This window comes from Gekko japonicus, unplaced genomic scaffold, assembly GCF_001447785.1.
Source record: "Gekko japonicus isolate JY-2015 unplaced genomic scaffold, Gekko_japonicus_V1.1 scaffold1831, whole genome shotgun sequence".
Classification (NCBI taxonomy): Eukaryota; Metazoa; Chordata; class Lepidosauria; order Squamata; family Gekkonidae; genus Gekko; species Gekko japonicus.
Genome location: NW_015177067.1, coordinates 276,787 through 298,662, shown reverse-complemented (window position 1 = coordinate 298,662; position 21,876 = coordinate 276,787). Strand labels below are relative to the sequence as shown.

The 21,876-nt window shown below is 47.3% G+C and overlaps 1 protein-coding gene across 1 annotated transcript in view; it reads right to left on the bottom strand.

Moving 5' to 3' along the window:
- Positions 1-21,876, bottom strand: part of UBE2R2 (ubiquitin conjugating enzyme E2R 2) — a 90,928-nt gene that overhangs the window by 32,963 nt on the left and 36,089 nt on the right. The window lies entirely within an intron of this gene.

Below are 21,876 nucleotides of genomic sequence, written 5' to 3'. Positions count from 1 at the left end.
GGTCCTGTGCCTGAGTCAGAGTGGACCGGGAGTAGGGATCCAACTACAGACCTTCAATGGGGCCCCATTGGTGCCAGCACCGAGGGTTAGGAACTTGGGAGTGCTCCTGGATGCCGCCTTAACAATGGAGGCCCAGGTAGCAGCTACTGCCAAGGCAGCCTTTTATCGTCTGTGGCTGATCAGGCAGTTGATTCCCTTCCTCGAACACGATGATCTGGGAACAGTGATTCATGCTATGGTCACCTCGACATTAGACTACTGCAACACTCTCTACATGGGGCTGCCCTTGTCTCAGATCCGGAAGCTGCAGCTAGTGCAAAATGCGGCAGCCAGGCTGCTGATGGGCCTCTCTATACGAGACCACATCCACCCTGCGCTGAAGACACTGCACTGGCTGCCAATAGCTTGCTGGATCCATTTCAAGGTGCTGGTTTTGACCTTTAAAGCCCCATATGGTCAGGGCCCAGGGGCCTGCCTACTTGAAGGACAGTCTTTCCCCACAAGTGCCCCAGAGAGCACTGAGGTCAGGAACACAGAATCGCCTGACACTTCCTGGCCCGAGAGACATCAAGTTGGTTGCTACTAGAGCCTTTTCAGTGGCGGCTCCACGCTGGTGGAATGAGCTCCCAGATAACATCAGGGCCCTGCAGGACCTTTTACAGTTCCACAGGGCCTGCAAAACGGAGCTCTTCCACCAGGCCTTTGATTAGGAGCCGCCACTGATGAATGGGCCACTGGCGAAAGCGCCGCCAGAATACATCTCGGCCCGCACGAAACATTGGCTGGTTATTGCTGCTGCTTGTATATTGCACACCGCCATCATCATCATTATCATCAGTACTGTTTAGTTGCTTAGGCAGTTATATTTATTCTCCATTGTATTTTAATGCATTTATTGTCTTAAGTGTTTTTAATGTTGTTAGCCGCCTCGAGCCAGTTCTGTGGCAAGGCAGGATACAAACTGAAATAATAAAATAAATAAATAAAACTACCGACCTTCCGGTCTGCAGTTCAGCGTCTTAACCACTGAGCCACCAAAGCCCGTTATTATTCTAGCCATGCAGAAACCCTCCTGCATTCTTTCTGACTGTTTGCTGCAACCAGAACTCCTTGCATGTAGACAGCGTAGCTTCTCAGGAAGTAAGCCTCTCCTTAGCACAAAGGTGAAGACGGGGCCCTTCTTGCCAGCAATCCTGTTGCACGCATTTCCATGTGGGACCAACCACTTCAGCCTTCCTTTTCCTTCAGCTACCAAGAGACCCCAGTTCCAAAAATCCCAGGACCTTCAGGTGGCATTTGAAGATCACGGGGGTGGTTTGTCTTGTAAAGCCATGAATGCAGCTTGTTCTTGCTCTCTCACGCTCCTTTCCCCTCCTCTCCTTGCGCACAGACTTTAAGGCCTCTGGGTTTCAGAAGCCTGGAATCCAGTGCACCATGACGCCTGTGTGCAGGCAGTGCCCTTTGGAGAACTGGCATTTCTGACCCACAAACCGGGGCTTTCGGGGAAGAAACACCCATTTTCCCATGCCAATATATTCAGGCATCATGGCAATTCCCCCAAACCTGGAATTCTTCATTCATACTGCACACGTGGGGGCGGGGCGGGGGGGGGCACAAGCAAGCTCCAATATCTGAACGCAGCCTCAGTCTGTTACTCCAACACTGCACAATCCTGCATTCCTTCCATACACCACGTGGACACGATGCAGCCCTTTCCACGAAGGCTCAACTGTTCCAAATCCCCTCTTTCCTTTTCCAGAAACTTCCATTTCAAGTTCGCTACACCAACTCCACTCGCGTCTGCAGATGTTGTGCCAGAGGTTAAAACTGGATTTTATTCGATCACAGTATCTGTATAATGTTTAATGTATATAATTTTGGTCATCTAAGCAATGTTGAAAGCAGAAGATTATAGGGCTAGAAGTTTCTCCTCCTTGTTCTGCACTGGAAAACACAGCCGTTTCTTAACAGTAACATAGAAGGGTACAACTGGGAGCTGGTGACTGCCACATTGCACAAGTTGGGCAAATGCGGCATTGTGCACATCCCCCCCCTCCACAAATCTTCTACATACTTGTGCACATCCCTCCCTCCTCCACAAATCATCTACACACTTCTACTTCGTTCTATAGGAACAAGGATTACGTCAGTCAATCTAGAGGTCAGAAGCCAATATAAGAAATCAGACCCTCCAACATCAGCCACTACACTGTAATTTCACTTCTCTAGCCTCTGTACAGGTTCCAAATGTGCCTCCTCATCACCGAAGGAATTCCACGTCCCCATTTACAGGATCGGTGATGTGGAACAGTATAGTATAGCCCGATCCCATCAGACCTCAGAAGCTCAGCAGAACCAGTATGGGGATGGGGGACTACCGAGAAAGACTTTGCAGAGGAAGGCAACGGCAACCAACCTCCGCTTAATGACTTGCCTTGAAAACCCTACGGGATCATCGAAAGTTGGGTGCAACTTGATCGCTCTCTACACACACCCATTTATAGGATCAGGAAGGAAGCCTTCTGCTTCAGGAGCCTCAGTCCCCACCCTATTTCTCAAGGAAAACTGGGTCGGGCTACCTTTCTTTTTTGATGTGTTGCTTTAACAGCCAAATAAAGCACTCTTGTAAAAAAACAAAAGGGCATTTCGTTCTGGAAAACGAAACCGCAGGTCGTCTGTACTGACAGCTCACGGCACTGTTACATCTGCTTGTTTATCAGTGACCCGTGTGGGCGTCTGCTGCGTTTGTAAGGGCCCTCCCACGGGAGCCTGGCTTGGGCCCACCACTCTGCCAGCGAGACTCAAAATAGCTTTGCAGCCAGAAACTGTGACTGGTTAAACTCAGATGCGCTGCAGAGATCGAGACAAGGAAAAACACGAGCCCTCAGCAAACCAGTGGGGAAAATATTTCTCCTTCACTGGTACCATAAAAACTGAAAAAGAGACCAGCCTGAAAGATGAACAGCGTCTACAAGCCACATCCAGGCATCCTTTCTTACCCTAATGTCTCAGGCTCTCAAGTAACTTTGAACTTGTATCTAACAAGCTACTTATTTCAGAATTTCTCTCCTTAGGCACAGTAATCCGGAGAGGGGTGTGCTCAAAAGTTCATATATGATGGGAACAACAGGGGGACAACGGTGGGAATGTCCCGGCCCCACTGGTGGACCTCCTGATGGCACCTGGTATTTTTGGCCACTGTGTGACAGAGTGTTGGACTGGATGGGCCACTGGCCTGATCCAACACTGGCGTATCTTATGTTCTTAACATGGCATATTATACACTGACAACAAAGGAAACCAGTTCTTCCATATTAAAACCAACTGGTTGAAGAGGTTAAGAGATTACAAGGTCAGAATGGTAGGGATGGGGGGGGGAGAAGCAATCTTTCAAAACAGAAATCCAAGAACACCGGCTCTGGGCTGCAGGGAGGGGCTCGTAAATTTCATCACAGGGATTTCCAAGGGCACACTCCCTTGCCAGTATATTCAGCTTTGAGCTGGGAGAATCAAGGGCACATCCTAGTTCAGACACCCGTGATCTCCAGACCAAGACTTTCCATCCCGGGTTTGCGACATAATGAGACTGACAAAGCACTTTGCAAATTCTAAATCTCACGCAGGAAGAGTGCCACTGTTGGGAAAGCACAACGCTTTAGCCTTTTTCCACTCCATATCTGAAGAGGTAGGGATCAATGAAAAGGAAATTAGAGGTATTTAAAAACACAGAGAGAGAGAGGCACAAGGCAGGTATCTAGTCCTAGGGAGAGAGAAGGCACCATCCTCCATTCCACATCCTCCAGCAGCAACTAGCTCCCCTCCCCCATTCTTGGCAAACACCTCCACGTTTCGGCTCCATACCGTTTTCCTGTTCTTGCTGACCACTGCATCTTTCATGGGACTAATTTTAATGCGACTAATTACAAAAACCTGAGCACTGACAGCAGCTGGGGAGGGACTGGGCCAAACATACAACCAGAGAAGGCAAGGGAAGAGGTACCATCAAGGAGCGGTAGAGAACAATGGAGGGGATGGGGGCAACCTGTTTGGGGGCCCGTAGATTTGGACCCCCTGGTCCAATGTTCTTGAAACTTGGTGGGTACCTTGAGGAGAGGCTCCAGCAGCTACCCTGCGAGTTTGGAGCCTCTCCCTCAAACCCCCTCCCCTCCAGCCCCCAGAATAAACCCTATGTTTTCACCATTGACTTCAACGGTCCATAGGATATAATGGGGGGGGGGCGAAATTGACATTGGGCTGGCTCCTACTGCCAAAATTGACATGCGGGAGTCTTTCTGCGGGCTGAAATTGATTCTGCTCAATTGGGCCAAATCCAAATCGGGCTGGATTTTTTTTCTTTGCACACCCCTACACCCAAGCACCTCAGTGTATTGGTCAGAAAACGAACAGGATTCTCTTTTCAGTTCCTTTTTTTTTTTAAGTAACCCTGGATTGCAACCACACTTCACACTGCAGGGCACATGAAAGCTTCCCAAGGGGGCTTTATAACCGATTTCTACCACTCATCCCCTCTTCAAAGCAGATTAGCTGCACTTTTGGGGCACCAGCAGTGTCAATTAGGTAAGCATGAATCAAGTGTCCGTAACCTGCACACAAGAAAATGCTCATGTGTTGTAGCAATAAGTAGTTTTTACAAAAGCCCCCACAGCTCACTTAGCCTCATAAGAAAACAAGACAGAGTGGCATCAAAGACTGAAATACAGAGGAAGGTTTATTACTATTGCTCTTAATAACAAAATATATGAAACCCTCAATGTTCCGTTTTGATAGATACTCAGCGTGGCTTTTCCTAAGTCAGTGGTGGCGAACCTATGGCACGGGTGCCAGAGGCGGCACTCAGAGCCCTCTCTGTGGGCACGCGTGCCATCGCCCCAGCCAGGCCCAGACCATCATTCAAGTGTCGAATTCTCTGCCAAATAGTTTTAAGTAAATGAAAGCATTTGGGATTGCTTTCCTTACTTTGTTTGGATCATCTTAAGTTAATGTATGAGTTTGTTTTTTTTAATAAAACCTCAGTATTCGGGTTAAATTGCCGTGTTGGCACTTTGCGATAAATAAGTGGGTCTTGGGTCACAGTTTGGGAACTCGGTCTCTAAAAGGTTCGCCATCACTGTCCTAAGTCATCCTTTTGTTCCAATCTGATGCTCTGGCACTGTCTACTTCTCTCAGGACCTAAAGAGAGGGAACCTCAGAGATTCTGTAGTGCACAGAGTTAGATCCAAGTGGGCAGAAGTCAGTGTAATTAACAATTCTCCTAAAGGTTCACTGTAATAACGTACATTCTACATTAGGGGTGTCGAACTCATTTGTTATGAGGACCAGATCTGACATAAATGAGACCTGGTTGGGCCGGGGCTCTGCATGTGATGAAATGGAATGCCAGGTAGCGGAGATATAAACTTTATAAAGGACACAAACACAAAGGGTTTTTTTTACTTAAAATAAAAACATGCTTAAGACATTAGTTCTGTAAGCTGCAAACCTACTTTTGATTTATTGATATTCACCACAGAAATCTCATGCTCAGAGTCCTGAGTCTAGGACCCAGGTTAAAACATGAAATGGCTGAGTGATTAAGAGAGTCTGGTGAAGCAATCTATGTTGCAGCAGCAACAACAGCAGAAATGGAAGCAGGAGATGGCCAGTTCCACTGCGGGCCTTATGGAAGTCCTCCGGGGGCCTCATCCGGCCCCTGGGCCACATGTTTGACACCTGTGTTCTACATTTTTGTCACCAACAATTCCTCCCTTTTCCCATTAAACCCAAAACACTTTGGAAACACCTTTTACAGCATTCGCGGAGTGCTTTACATATATCTGCAGCTACACTTACAACAGCCTTGTAAGGTATGTCAGCATTATCCTCATGTCACAGATGCAGACACTGAGATACAGTGGCACATTAAGACTTCCCAGTGTTAACTCACATTCAAGGTTAAATCTGAACTGGGAACTCGCTCACACTCAGTTACGGCTTAAAGCTTTGCAATAAGTCTGGGCTATGCCCCTTGGAAGCCGCCCTGAGCCCGCTTGCGGGGAGAGCGGGGTAAAAATACTTAAAATAAATAAATAAATAAATAAAATAATACAGGTTTAGTACTGGCAGTTGTGACTTCCTTACAGGCAACAGGGCTGCAATGTACAAAATTGTTCAGAAGTTACTTGGATAAATTATTAGGGATCGTGGTCTATACTACTGCATGTAGCTTGCTGTAAGCAGGATCCTACTATGTAATTTCTGCATCATTTAACGTGCCATGTGCTTTGCTTGAGTTCTGCCTTTACGCTTTTGGTTGGTTCTACAACTCTAACCTATCGCATTGCTTACTGAATGTCAAATCCTGTTCACTGTAGACTCACTCTGTCTCATCCGCCATGAGCCCCAAAAAGAAAGGCAGATGACAAACAATACAGACCCCATCACTAGAAAATTATATGGGGGGTTATCCAAAGGTCGGTTGTGCAAGGCCATCACTACTTCGGAATCCCGGAATCCCAGAATGCGTTTTCTGAACGGAGGTTACAGCCACATGTCATGCAATCATGCACACAGCACAGCTCTCCGCAAAATTCAACCTCAAGAAGCACCCAACCTACTCTGGACCTGGTGTGTAGATTTGCACGTGCAGCCGCCGAACGAGGAGAGCCTCATTTGCACAGGGGCGGCTTCAGAGGCCAGCAAAACGCTGCAGGCCCAAGGTGGTGAAGGTAGAAAAGCAGCAGCCTACCCTAAGATCCGTCACTTTGCTGCTTCTGACTTGCACAATACACACCTTTACCAACTCATTTCTTACTCTCAGGGTCAAGCTGCAAATTAGGCCTTTTAGCACCTCTCCCTTGATAGCTGACTTACGGCAACTTCTTAAGAGTTCTCAAGACAAGAGATGTTCAGAGGCGGTTTGCCATTGCCTGCCTAAGAATTCCTCGGTGGTCTCCCATCCAAATACTAACGGGTGGACCGATCCTGCTTAGCTTCTGAGATCGGACCAGATCGAGCCAGCCAGGTCACAGCTCTTCCTTGATACACACTGGTAAACAAGCCACCGCCAGGGAATGGTGCAAACACTGCTTCTTGGCCCCTCGAGCGTGACCCTTGAGAGAGACAGGGTGATGGGATCACACGATGCTCCCCTTTCCTCTGAGCCTTTAACAGGGAGCAGACACTAACCAAGGCTTGTTACAAACTAGAACACTCAACTAGAGGTTAAACTGTTTCCGGGCCCTGGTTAGGAACCAGCCATGGTTAACACAGTGTGTGTTATGTGCTGTTATGATCTGGGCTGTGCCAGTAGGGCCTAGCAGGCCCAGGGAGCCTGTGTAGCAGTGGGAGGAGGCCAGGCCTACAACCCCCAGAAGCCCCTGAGAGGTTTTGGAGCGAAAATTAGCCCATCACAGAGAAAGGGGACTTATAATAAAAGAACTGGTGCAAGAGAAGCTGTTCTTCTTCCCAGGGAACAGGGCCAGGTGGGAGGCTGCTGTGGGGAAGAAACCCTCATCCTAAGGGAAGGGTGAGTAGTCTAAGGCCACTTGAGATAGTGAGCTAGGGACAGTATATTTAGACGCGTGAGGGCATTTGATTTCTTTTCTTTTCGCTCACTTACGGTAATTATTCTTGCACCTTGTTTGTTTGACCTATAAAATAAACCATTTTCATTGTTCACTCTGCCTGGTCCTCACGCCTATGATTCGGACAAAAGGGAGGTCTGAAGGTCTTGGGAGGGTGCTCTGGGCCTTCTCAAGGGATCCTAAATCCAGAGTGGTGGCAGCGTCAGGTGACACCCTACCTGAGCCGTGACATATGTATTCAAGTCACTTCCAACCTATGACGACCCTGTGAATTAATAACCTCCACAACATTCTCTCCTTGACAGCCATGCTCAGGGGCTGGCAAACTGAAGGCCATGGCTTCCTTTATTGAGTTAACATTAGTGCCGATATAACCCCTGGAGAGGAAGAACTGGGGGAGGGGGGGAGGTTGCGCAACGGCACAGCCCAAGTTCCTTAAGCAGGGCCAGGGGTCCGTATTCCTCCTGCACCTGCCCTTTACGATTCAAAGGTCACGGGAGCAAGAACCACTCTACTTTAGCACACAGCTGTACAAGAAGCCTCACCCACATTTTTGCGGCAATCCGTACATACAGACAGCAGCGCACAAAGCCTTATGCAACACGTCGGGCCTCTTTCATTCAGTCTTGAAGCATGTACCTTTCTCTCTCTAGACTGCACACTGGCATACCACTATAGCTCTTGAAGTCACTTGGAGGCTTGAGGCTCTCCGGGGTTTTTTTGTTCAGCGAGCTAATCTCAACCCTTAGCAGCAGGCATTTTCAAAAGAGGGAGGGCTGCAGAGGGCAACTCGCGGCGGATTAGGCAAGGGTTTGAATTAAATGCGTTCTGTCAGCAAGTCTTGTTCGGAATATTCCACAATAGGCAAGCGTTGAACTATCCTGTTCCTGGTATCCGGGGAAACCAGAGGCAGCTGCTCGCTCGGCTAGCGAGCAACAAGACCCAGGCCTTCCCAATCCCATCCCAAGAGCTACGGCTTCTCCTAGCATCAAGAGTTAATTTAGGACTGTTGTGAAAGCTTCTTTTGGCTGGGCTACCGCAGGGCCTCCATACAGATCGGCAAACAGGGACTGGTGTGAAATAAGGACATGCCACTGAAAAAAATAATTTCTGCTCCATCAGTCAGGGAGAGGCGTAGCCAATATCTGCCGTGCGATAAGAGACGGCAACATGGCATCAGCAAAATGTTTCGGCACTCAAGTTTTACCTTAGCTATAGTTGTGTGCAAATGCCAAATACTGCACTGAGGAAAACAGGAAGAGTACTCCTAACAATGCTGTTCTCACACCGAGAGCTGCAACCTAAGCATGCATAAGAAAACACTACTATACACAGAGAGTGATGAAAATGTGGAATTCGCTGCCAAGGGATGTCGTGATGGCCACAGGAATAAACAGCTTTAAAGGGGGATTCGATAGACTTATCCTCCATGAATCTATCCATGGCTACCTACCATGGTGACTGCAGGGAACCTCCACATTCAGAGGCACTAAACCTCTGAATCCCATAGCCAGGGGGCAACATCAGCCTCTATGCCCTGTTGTTGGCTGTCCAAAGGAACTGAGTGCCCGCTGTGTGAGACAGGATGCTGGACTGGATGGACCAGTGGTCTTATCCAGCAGGGCGCTTCTGTTGTTCTTATGAAGGCCTCACCCTCTCTGCCCTGTTGTTGGCCCTCCAGAGGAACCAGTTGGCCACTGCGTGAGACAGGATGCTGGACTGGATGGACCAGTGGTCTTATCCAGCAGGGCGCTTCTGTTGTTCTTATGAAGGCCTCACCCTCTCTGCCCTGTTGTTGGCCCTCCAGAGGAACCAGTTGGCCACTGCGTGAGACAGGATGCTGGACTGGATGGACCAGTGGTCTTATCCAGCAGGGCGCTTCTGTTGTTCTTATGAAGGCCTCACCCTCTCTGCCCTGTTGTTGGCCCTCCAGAGGAACCAGTTGGCCACTGCGTGAGACAGGATGCTGGACTGGATGGACCACAGGTCTGATCCAGCAGGGATCTTCTTAGTCTTATATGCACATGCATGCCTCTATATGACACATTGCAGAGCCAATTTTCCACCTGCTGTATCAATTTACTATGGCGTGGCCTGCCTTGAATTGCTTCAAATCCCAAAAAGGATGCGGGTTGTTTTAAACCAGTAAAACTGATATACTACAAGAATATCTGTCTGGTCTTAACAGCGCTGTGTTGTGTAAAATGCAAAATGTGCACTATAAGTTGCATAAGTGTGCCAGTCCTAGAAACAAGGTGTGGCTTCTTGCTTGTACCAGACACTAGCCAACTTCCAGAGACCCGCAAGAAAGGATAAATACCTGATAGAAGCTTCGGTAATTTTAAAAGCTGTCCCCAAAATAGGAACGCATCAGGGAAAGGTACCAGAAAAATAATCAAGGCGTGTGAAATTGCTGTTTCAATCGCCCAAACAATGACTGTGTCCAACAATGAGAGCAGTGGAGCATATGAAATGCCAAGTTCTGAACTCTTCCAGTGTTATTTTGAGACAAACCTCCATTTCGTGCTGTATGCCAGTGACACAGAATCCCACCCACTGAAGTGAAGGCCAGACTCCACAAGCACTAGAGAATTCCACTGTGAAACTCTACACCTTAGGTTTAATTTGTTTATTCTAAGCATGTGCAGTAATTATCTTATTTACAAAATTTGTATCTGGATTTTCTGCCCAAATTGGCTAACGATTAAAAACAGAATTGGCCTGGAAACAAACTGGGAGCCAGTGCTGATAAACCAAGACTGAAGTGATATGGTCCCTATGACCCACTCCCAGTCACCATCTGGCTGCAGCATTCTCTACCAACTGAAGCGTCTGGACAGTCTTCAAGGGCAGCCCCACACACCGTGTGTTGCAGTAACCTAATTTAGATGTCACTAGAACATGCACCAAATTATCAAAGGAGAATCCACAAGCTGGTGATACACAACTAAAGAAACCCAAACAAAATGCTCTAAGCCAACAGTTCTGAAGTTTTTGTTATATTATTACCTATAATTACAGCCACTTAGAAAGCTATTGTTTCACAGCTGTTAACATGGGATTTGGAATCAGGTTAAACTTGTCTAAGTTTCACAGTTCTACTAAATTAATGTTCTAAGTACCTGACCAAATATTTGACTGGCCAACTGCGTGCAGATTGACTTTAAGTGGCTCCATTATCACCTATCACATCTGCGGCACTTCACTGGACAAATAACTTTGCAATTCTGTAATCGTGTCCTTACAACCACACTGGCATAGAGATACGAAGGGGGGCGGCACAGAAACTCAAAAACGCTTCCCACCTCCATAAGTTTCTTCTCCATGGAAAACCCAGAAATTCTGGGGAGCTTGGAAAGAGATTCTTATGACATATTCTTTCTTTAAAGGCAGTTTACTCACTCAAAATGTATAATATGAAAAATATGTATGACAATCTACAGCATCAGAGAATGGTGTGTACACCACAGATTATATATACAATACATTGTCTAAATGTGACTAATGCTATCCACAATTGATATGCTAAGTGTATAATATTGTACTGTTTGGGAGTTCAACATTATACATTTTAACTTGATGTCTAAATATGGTATTAGTTCTGTGTGAGGGTTTCTATCTAAATATATATTTTAACTACAAAATCTGTGTTTTTCCTACCTATCAAATGGCAAAAACTAAGATACTTTCAAAAAGTAGCATAGGATGCAGCAGTTTGCCATTCTCTCTACAGTACTGAGTATATTTGAAATTTTGCATGTAGAAAACAGGTAATTTATAGAGAGCCAGTTTGATGTAGTGGTTAAGTGCATGGACTCTAATCTGGGAGAACCGGGTTTGATTCCCCGCTCCTCCACTTGCACCTGGCTGGATGACCTTGGGCAAGCCGTAGTTCTGATAAGAGCTGTTCTTGAAAAAGAGCAGTTTCTGTCAAGAGCTCTCTCAGCCCCACCTACCTCACAGGGTGTCTGTTGTGGGGAGGGGAAGGGAAAGGAGTTTGTAAGCCGCTCTGAGACACCTTTCGGTAGTGAAGGGCAGGGTATAAATCCAATCTCTTCTTCTTATACTATTACATTTCATAAACATGCCAATTTGTACTATTTAAATATTAAGGGAATAAGTGATGCATTTTATGTTATTAAAGCAGACGCCCGTTTCCTGCCCGTAAAGTAGGAATGCTTGAAGCAGAACACCACCATGCACTGTACACTGGTCTCCCCTGAAAATCAACTCAGAAACTCCAACTGGTCCAGGATGCCACGGCTCAGCTATCAACGGGAGCTAGATGGATCATGCATATTACTCCCATTCTGCAGACAATCAATTGGTTGCCAATCTGTTGCCGAACTCAGTTTAAGGTACTGGCTGTCACATACAAAGCTCTTCATGGGCTTGGCCCGCTTGTTTGCAGAACCACCTATGCCCTCCCTTTGCTCTGCCATGACAACATCGCTCATGTCAGCAGGAGCTTCTGTGGGTGCCAAACCGCAAATGGGCAAAATCAACGACCGCCCGCACATGTCCTTTCTCCATTGTGGCTCCCGCCTTGTGGAACGGCCTGCCCGAGGAGGTCAGGAAAGTTCACACTCCGGTGGATGTCCGCAAGCTATGCAAAACTGAACTATCCAAAAGGACTCTTCTGTGCAGGTAATACGGCTGCACTCCACAAAATGGCTGTACAAATTTGCTTGGATAAAATAAGGACTGTGGTCTATACCAGGCATGTCCAACTTCGAACAGGTAGTGATCTATTTTTTCCGGCCAAAAGTGCCGATGATCTACCACCATGAAAATAAAGTTTCAAATTAGTTTCAAATTAGATTTTAACCCACTAAAGTTGGGTTCCACCGCACCCCCGCACCCCATTTATAATGCACCTTCTGTCATTTACTGGTAGGCAAAATAAGCAAAAACAAAATAGAGAGACAAAGATCCAGAAAGAACTGCGAACATTTTTTTATTTTTTATTGAGTTATAACAAAAAAAACCCAAACACCTGTCCAGCAAACCAGACCAAGTGGGGATCTACCTCTGACCCCTCCATGATCTACTGGTAGATCACGATCTACCTGTTGGACATACCTGGTCTATACTGCTGTGTCTAGCTTATTGAAAAGTGGGCTCCTATTTATGTAAATTCTGTACCACTTAATGGGTCACGTGAATAATGCTTAAGGCTTTGCTTCAGTTCTTTCTGGTGGTTTCAGACTTCTAAAATCCTAATCGTGCTTTGGTTATTGAATGCCCCATTTTTTGTCAATAGTGCTGGCTCATTCGGTGTCATCTGCCCTGAGTCCATGTGAGAAAGGTGACTGCAAATAATGTAAATAAATAAATAAATAAATAAAGGCTAATGAAAGGCTCGGGCACATTCATTGGGCAACAAAGGTGACAAACAAGCAAATGTTGGAGCGCATAAAACCAGACACGTCTTTGGAAGGAAAAAATCATAAAACTGCGACTGACTTCTTTCAGCCATGTCATGCGAAAGAACTTACTAGAAAAAGCAGTTATGCTTGGATTGGTCAGTGGCAAAAGGAAACTGGATTGCCAAAGGGGTCGCTAGACACCATAAAAGTCGACACCAGCCTGAGCATGGAATGACTCAAAGAAACAGTAGTACAAAATTGGAAAACGTGGAGAGAGCTGGCCCATAGAATCGCGGACACGACTGAATGGCTAACAACAACAACAATGAATGAATGAATAAAGCACCCAGAAGTTCTAAAACTTCAATTTTGTGGGTAACAAAACTTGAACCATAATAGTTCTGACTGGCCTTAGAACACACGTGACGGCTACCTCTGAGGGATAACCAATGTGTTCCCATAGCGCCTACCCAGTGTGCCATGTTAGATAGATAAGATTTATTGTCTTAGCCATAGGCCATAACAAGTCACACCATGGCTGAGTAAAAAAAAATACATCAGACTATAAAAGGACAATGTAGGCACTAAAGATGTCAGTAACTTCATTAAATCCTATACTCATTCTACTTTACATTAAATACTAGGCTCATGCTGATTATCTTTGATGCTAAGGCAAATAGCGCCATTCTACTAGAAACATAGTGGTCAAGGTCCGACAGTAAAAATTTGACCAAATCCAGATCGGAGAGTCCATTACTTGGCAGAATAATATGTACAGGGCACAAACAATGCTTCTAGGAGGAGGTTACAGATAGTGGCAGCATCTATGCATCCCATACAGCCCTCATGTGCCAGCTGCTGCGGTGTGCCAGTTGCCAAGGGAAACTCAGCACAAGGAAAAGATGACAAAGTGTTAGCAGGAAACGTTTTTCCCTCATCGCTTAAGAGTTGCAAGTCACCAAACACCATCTAGAATATTTTCACACCAAGACTTGGAGAATCCAGTATACATCTTGCCAGTAGCAATATTTAGTCAAATTATGTCATCTATCTAACAATAAATCTATCAGAGCCTATTTAAAGCAGTTCTAGAATACTTTCCCAAATGATCAAAGGAATTGAAGACAAAATCGATAAGGGCTATAAACCGCCATTTAAATAAATTAAAACAGATTCCAAGTTCTGACTTTTCTCTACTTTAAGTGAGCGTTTGCATGCTGAATGTGGGAACAACTAATGTGAGAATCAAGACTCCCTTGGTCAAGTGACTTCCTTTGTCCTAGACCTGGACTAGGAACCATGCAAAAAAGTGAAGTGAATGGGACTCTGGTGAGAACATGAGCCCATTCGTTTTTACAGGGCTTCGACAAAAATTCCTGAACCATTGTGCCCCCTGCCCCGCCCCAGCCTTTCCTATTCTTCCCATGATTCTGAATGCAGCGTTCCAGACTAAATCTCTCTGCTAAGTAATTAACAAATCAGTCTCCGCTGTGGACCACGTGCACAGAACGCAGAAACAACAATCATTTTGCAAATATAAAGGTAAAGGGTTTCCCTTGCTCGAAAGTCAGTCAAGTCTGACTCTAGGGGTGCGGTGCTCATCTCCGTTTCCAAGCCGAAGAGCCAGCGCTGTCCGAGGACGTTTCCGTGGTCATGTGGCCGGTATGACTGGATGCCAAGGCACACGGAAGGCTGTTGCCTTCCCACCAAAGTGGTACCTATTTATCTACTTGCAATTTCCTGCTTTCGAACTGCTAGGGTGGCAGGAGCTAGGGCCAGAGACGGGAGCTCACTCCGTCATGCAGCACTCAGGTCTTGAACTGCCGAACTACCGACCTTCCAGCCTGCAGTTCAGCATCTTAACCACTTGAGCCACCGCAGCCCCTTTACCTTTACAAATATACCTTATGTTAAACCTTGGGGTTATCACTTTGATTCTTAGGGTTAAAATTACATTCACCCTTCCTTGGCTGCCAGCACACAAAAAGCTGCCTTATACTGAATCAGACTGTCAATCTGTCAAGGTCAGTATTGTCCACTCAGACCAGTAGCAGCTCTCCAGAGTCTCAGGTGGAGGCCTTTGTCATTACCTTGCTACCACACCCTTTAAAGTGGAGATGCTGTGGAATCAAACCCAAGACCTTCTGCATGCCAAGCAGGTGCTCTGCCACTGAGCCACAGCCCCTCCCCCTATCTTGAGAGCCAGTTTGGTGTAGTGGTTAAGTGTGTGGACTCTAATCTGGGAGAACCGGGTTTGATGCCCCACTCCTCCACTTGCAGCTCCTGGCGTGACCTTGGGTCAGTCACAAGTTCTTTCAGAGCTGTTCTCTCAAGAGCAGTTCTTGAAAGAGCTCTCTCAGTCCCGCCTACCTCACAGGGTGCCTGTTGTGGGGAAGGGAAGGGAAAGGCGTTTGTAAGCCGCTCTGAGATTCCAAGTGAAGGGCAGGGTATAAATCTCCTCTTCTTCTGAAGACCACTCCACTGACAACTTTGACAATGCCCTGATCCACGTTCTACCACATGGAGACAGACATCCATTTAGTCAGAAAAGCAACTGAGTCTACCTCCTCCCTACCACAGAGAGGTTGGCATGCCAGATACCCAATCAGGTGGGTGCAGAGTCACACAATCTGAACATTCACTGCATAGGTTGGAGGTGTTATGTCAGAGCATGGGTGAGCTGGAAATGGGGGCTTTTTGAAGGAACACTCCCACCAGACTGCCTCTGCATTTCTCTCCAGAAATGCAGTTCCTGCAGGCATGCCCCTAAAGCACTAAAAGTTAGAACGGCACAAGACTGTTGGAGCAGAGAAATTGAGCTTTCCCTGCATCCCATAATAACCCATTAGACACACACCCCACCACTACAGCCTGATTTGGGAGAGCATCTCTGAAAGAAGCTTGCCAAGGAATGAAGGCAGCTCGCAGAGCCCAGAGTGACCCCTTACAAAAACTGAAAGCGCTTCCAAGGCTTCCAGTAGCCCTTAATTTCCTAATATGGGAAAAAGCAGAGTCATCACATGTTTGGGAAATGACCTCACGGGGATATTGGCTGCCTGGTCTCTCCAAAGAGCCAAACTGCCCTGGGAAAGAGGCGCTTAAACTGACGCCCAAACTGCGCATGGCATACTTAAGAAACGTTACAGCAATGACAGTTCTCAGAGCTGAGACATGAAGCTTTCAGAGAATACATAATACAGGTAAATCTCTCACTCCGATACACAGACCAGGAAGCCCTTGGAGAGCTGCCCAAAAGATACGGTATGCTTTCACGACCAATTAGGGTTTAACGGCTGCAGACATCCCTGACTAGCACAGAAATGAACTTGTATGAATGGTTACGAATGTCTCTAGAGACTAGTATGTTTTGAGAGAGCAGGTTAAATTCTACGGAGGATTTCACTTTGTGTGAAAACATGAAGTAGGTTAGCGGTGTCACCCCTGCAAGTTCAAAACACAATGCAAGCTTTCACAGCAGTCTCCATATAGTCAAAAAATCAGTATAAGTACTTACACTCATTAGAACATAAGAAGAACACTGCTGAATCAGACCAGTGGCGCATCTAGTCACGGATCCAGTCTCACACAGAGGCCAACCAGTTCCTCTAAAGGGCCAGCAACAGGGCACAGAGACCAAGGCCTTCCCCTGATGTTGCCTCCTGGAACTGGTCTTCGGAGGGGACTACCTCTGAATGTGGAGGTTCCCTTTAGTCACCGTGGCTAGTAGCCACTGATAGATTCATCTATCTAATCTTTGTGTAAAGAAGTCCTTTTGTCTGTCCTGAACCTACTGCCCATCAGCTTCATTGGATGCCATCAAGTTCTAGTACTTAGGAAGAGGCATACATAATTTTATAACCTTCCATCACGTCTCCCCTTAGTCGTCTCTTTTCTAAACTGGAAAGTCCCAGACTCTTCAGCCTTTCCTCAGAGGGAAGGTGAACATCTCGGTTGCCCTCCTCTGTACTTTTCCCAACTCTCCAGAGTCCTTTTTGACATACGGTGACCAGAACTGGCTAGGCAGTGTGAGAGACAGAGTGCGGGACTACATGGACTGTCGGTCTGATCCTGAAGCAGTCTTGTAAAGATTCAATTTCCTGGAACAGGTTTCTACATCCACAAAATGAATCAGTTGACCAAAGAGGGAGAACTCCCAGACAAACACCACAGTGAAGGAGGATTTTAAGCCTGACCTAAGAATTAAAGCTTCAGGTGTACTCTGCGCCCACAGTTGGTACACCTGGCAGCCTTTAACAGGAGTCTCTGTAGGACCCAGAACAGCCTGTTAGCATCCTCATTGTTCCCCAAGCACCACTGTAAACAAAGACCTAGAAACCCATCTGTGTAAAGTGCCTCATATTATCTTCTATTTGCTGCTGCAATTTTTCGCTCAGAGCGCACAGTGCCCTGATTGAAGGCAGTGGCAACTTCCCGTTAGCATCTTCTCCCTCCCCATTCTGTATATTTAAAAATTAAAGCGTCTCTTGCAAAGACAGACCAACCAGGAAATAAGCAGTGTCTGCAAAGGCTATGCTAATTAAGATGGTGCTCGCCCTGCTGGCATCATTTGAACAAAGACAATTAGAACCACAAACCCTCCTTTTATTACATATTAATGCTGTGCTTCAATAGGGGATTAACAGCCTCAACCACCTTAAAGCTGCCTGCTATGGGAACATCTGGACATGCCAGCGATAAGTGTCAGAACAGGGGCAGACTCCCAATGGGCGGCCCAAGACCTCGCCCACCAGATGCCAACTGAGGTCACCACTTTACAGGGAGACAGATCAGGATGGCAGGTGTGTAAGTCTGCCTGTAGCAACAGAAAAGAACAAGGGTCCAGTAGCACCCTGAAGAGTAACAAAAATTGTGGTTGGGTATGATCTTTTGTGGATCACTGCTCACTTCTTCAGACAGCACAACTCTCTTCAACTGATTCTCCCCGCAAGCTTTTTAGTCTGCATCGTCCAAGCACCTTTCCCCACCATGAAAATTAAGAACATAAAAAGAGCCCTGCTGGATCAAACCAATGGTCCATCTAGGCCAGCATCCTGTCTCACACTGTGGTTGACCAGTCCCACTGGATGACCAACAGGGCATAGAGGCCGAGGCCTTCCCCTGAGGTTGCCTCCTGAATCTGGGATTCAGAAAATTAGTGCCTCTGAATGTGGAGGTTCCCCTCAGGCACCATGGCTAGTAGCCATTGATAGACCTATCCTCCATGAATCTATCTGATCCCCTTTAAAGCTATTTATTCCTGCAGCCACCACGACATTCTCTGGCAGCGAATTCCACATTTTAATCACTCTCTGTGTAAAGTAGTATTTCCTTCTGTCCATCCTGAACCTACTGCCCATCAGCTTCATTGGATGCCCTTAAATTCTCTGGGTTTTATAAAACTTGGTCATTTCTTTTCTAAACGGGAAAATCCCAGACTCTTCAGCCTTTCCTCCTAGGGAGGGTTCTCCAACCCCCAAATCACCTTGGTTGCCCTCCTCTGTACTTTCTCCAGCTCTACAATGTCCCTTTTGACATATGGTGACCAAGAACTGTACACAGTACTCCAAATGAGGCTGCGCCATAGATCTATACAGAGACATTCTTAGATGTCAAAGCGGCATGCTCTCCTTCCCTCTGCATTACACCGGATACGAGATCAATCGAGACCACCCAGATGGCCTCCATCACCAGCTATTCTACATCGTTCCCTTTAGCTCCGACTGAGGATGAGTTGCGTATTCTGTAGTGCTCAGCCCAACACTTTCCAACACCAAGGACCGGGCTAGTAACTTAGAAGCAATGTTGACAGCGGATGCCAAACAGCCAGGCTTTGCTCTATTAAGGGCCCCCCTCTCTCTAGCCTTGCAGACCGCTCAGCAATTTGCACCATCACAGAAGTGATGGGTCCCCCAAGACACACTTTGAAATACCAGCTGCTGGGAAGAGGGCTATTGCTTTCCCGCAAACATCTGGCAGGTTGCTGTGGGTAACAGGATGCTGGACGAGACAGGATCCTGGCCTGATCAAGCACAGCTTTCACCCACCCGTAGGGCCTGTGCTGTGCTCTCCAACTCTGCTCCAGTCTCCGTAAAACGGCTCTGCAAGCCATGTGTCCAGATGAGCAGAACAGATTTCCCGGAGCTGAGCCCAGCCTCTTCCTTCCTCAGTCAACCAAGATCGTTTCCCTAAAGTGTGAGGTGTGAACTGAGTAACCCAGACCTCACAGTAATGCCACAAGGCAATGGCACAGAGGCCTCATGCCAGTTAAGATCTGTGTTACAGGTCCTATGGGAGGGGCCGTGGCTCAGTGGGAGAGCATCTGCTTTGCATGCAGAAGGCCCCAGGTTCAATCCCCGGCATCTCCAGTTAAAAGGACCAGGTATATAAGGAAGGCCGAGCGCCGAAGAATAGATTCTTTTGAACTATGGTGCTGGAGAAGACTCTTGAGAGTCCCTTGGACTGCAAGAAGATCAAATCAGTCAATCCTAAAAGAAATCAACCCTGAGTGTTCCCTGGAAGGCCAGATAATGAAACTGAAGCTCAAAGACTTTGGCCACCAAATGAGAAGGGAGCACTCACTGGAGAAGACCCTGATGCTGGGAAAGATTGAAGGTCAAAGAAGACGGGGAAGGCAAAGGATGAGATGGTTAGACAGTGTCATAGATGCAACGGACATGAAGTTGAGTGTGCTTCAGAGGACAGCAGAAGACAGGAGGGCCTGGCGTGACCTGGTCCATGGGGTCGCGAAGAGTCGGACTCGACTGTGCGAATGAACAACAACAAAAGGTGATATGAACGGAACCACTGGACTTCCTGTGAAGGTTTCCTTCTTCTCGAGGGTGAGGAGGACACTCTTGATATGCTTGGGTTCCTCTTCCCACAATCCCTGGAGGCAGGAAATTGATTGCACTTCAATCTCCGGGGCGGGGAGGAGCCCACCCTCAGTCTGGAGACTTCCGCAGCTGATAACTGTCCGCAATGGGTGCCAAACAGACAACGAGGCTTACAGAACCCGATGAAACAAACCATACAGGAAAAGATAAACTGTTATAACAGTGAAAGGACAATGGACATGGAGATTAGGACAATGAACATGGAGGTTGGCAGTCAGTCACCCTTTGGGAAGCGTAACAGGCTGGACAGAGACCCTCCAACTAGGGTGGGTCCAGAGCGTCCTCCTTGACCTCAAGAAGAAGAAACCTGCACGGTAAGTTCTCGCGCGAGGGGTGGAGGACACTCTGGATATGTTTGGGATGTTGCAAAGTTCATCTGATCCAGGGAGGGAAAAGTGACTGCCAAGCATAAAGATAACAGCATGACTAGACCACTTTGCTGTAGGACTCTCAGCCATGAGGACAGACTCCACTTTGCAGCGCCTGATAAACACTGACACCGAGGCCCAGGTAGCGGCCTTGCAGATATCTGCAACGGATGTGTTTGAGTCAAACGCTGCTGACGTAGAAGCACTTCTTGTTGAATGAGCTGTGATCCGCTCTGGGACTTGAAGGTCCTGAGATCCGTATGCCAAGGAGATGCGGTCCTTTAGCCATCTGCTTAGGGCAGCCTTAGAAACCCTTTTCCCCTTGACGGATGGATGAAAAGCCACAAAAAGGAAATCCAACTTCCCAAACGGTTTGGTCCTTCTGATATAAATGCGAAGTGTTCTGTGAAGATTAGGTAAAGGGTTTCCCTTGCTCGAAAGCCAGTCGAACCCGACTCTAAGGATGTGGTGCTCATCTCCGTTTCCAAGCCGAAGAGCCAGCGCTGTCCGAAGACGTTTCCGTGGTCATGTGGCCGGCGTGACTAAATGCCGAGGCGCACGGAACGCTGTTACCTTCCCACCAAAGCGGTACCTATTTATCTACTTGCAATTTCTTGCTTTCAAACTGCTAGGTTGGCAGGACCTAGGGCCAGAGACAGGAGCTCACTCCATTATGCGGCACCCGGGTCTCAAACTGCTGAACTACCGACCTTCCAGTCTGCAGTTCAGCGTCTTAACCACTTGAGCCACCGCAGCCCTCTGCGAAGGTTAAGCGAGTGCCAATTTTTCTCCCTAGGATTAGACGGCTTCGGGCAGAAGGACGGCAAATATATGTCCTGTGAGCTGTGAAAAGGTGTGTTGACATTGGGAATGAAGGTGGGACTTGGGAGCAGAACCACCACGTCCTTATGGAAGATGCATAATCCCTTTCTGGTGGAAAGAGCACCTATCTCTGAGACCCATCTTGCTCATGCAACAGCTACCGGGAGGAGGGGGGAGAAGGAGGAGGAGGAGGAGATTGGATTTATATCCTTCCCTCCACTACCCGAAGGAGTCTCAGAGCGGCTGACAATCTCCTTTCCCTTCTCCTCCCCACAACAGAACACCCTGTGAGGTAGGTGGGGCTGAAAGAGGTCTTCCGAGAACTGCCCTTGAGAGAACAGCTCTGAGAGAGCTTATGACTGACCCAAGATCACACCAGCAGCTGCATGTGAAGGAGTGGGGAATCAAACCTGGTTCTCCCAGGTTAGAGTCCGCGCTCCTAACCACTGCACCAAACTGCACCAAAAGTACCATCGGGTGACATAACTTCAGGGAAACCTCCCTCAGAAGATAAAATGGAGGACTGATTAGAGTCTGAAGAATGATATGAAGTCTCCCAAGAGGGAAACCTGTCCACTATAGGGGGCTGGGACGAAGTAACTCCCTTCAGAAACCTCTTCACTGCTGGGTGCCCGGACAGTGGTACACCGCTAACTGATTAAAGCACGGTGCTCAGAGCAGCTACCTAGCAACAGAGAGTGCGTGCTCTTGGACCCTGAGAGACTCCATCCTGTGGGAAGATCCGGGGTGTCTGGTTGCAGATCTTTCCTCTTGCACCATCTGACAAAAGCTTTCCAAGAACCATTGTAAATTCTAGAAGTGGAGCTTCTCCGGGCCACCG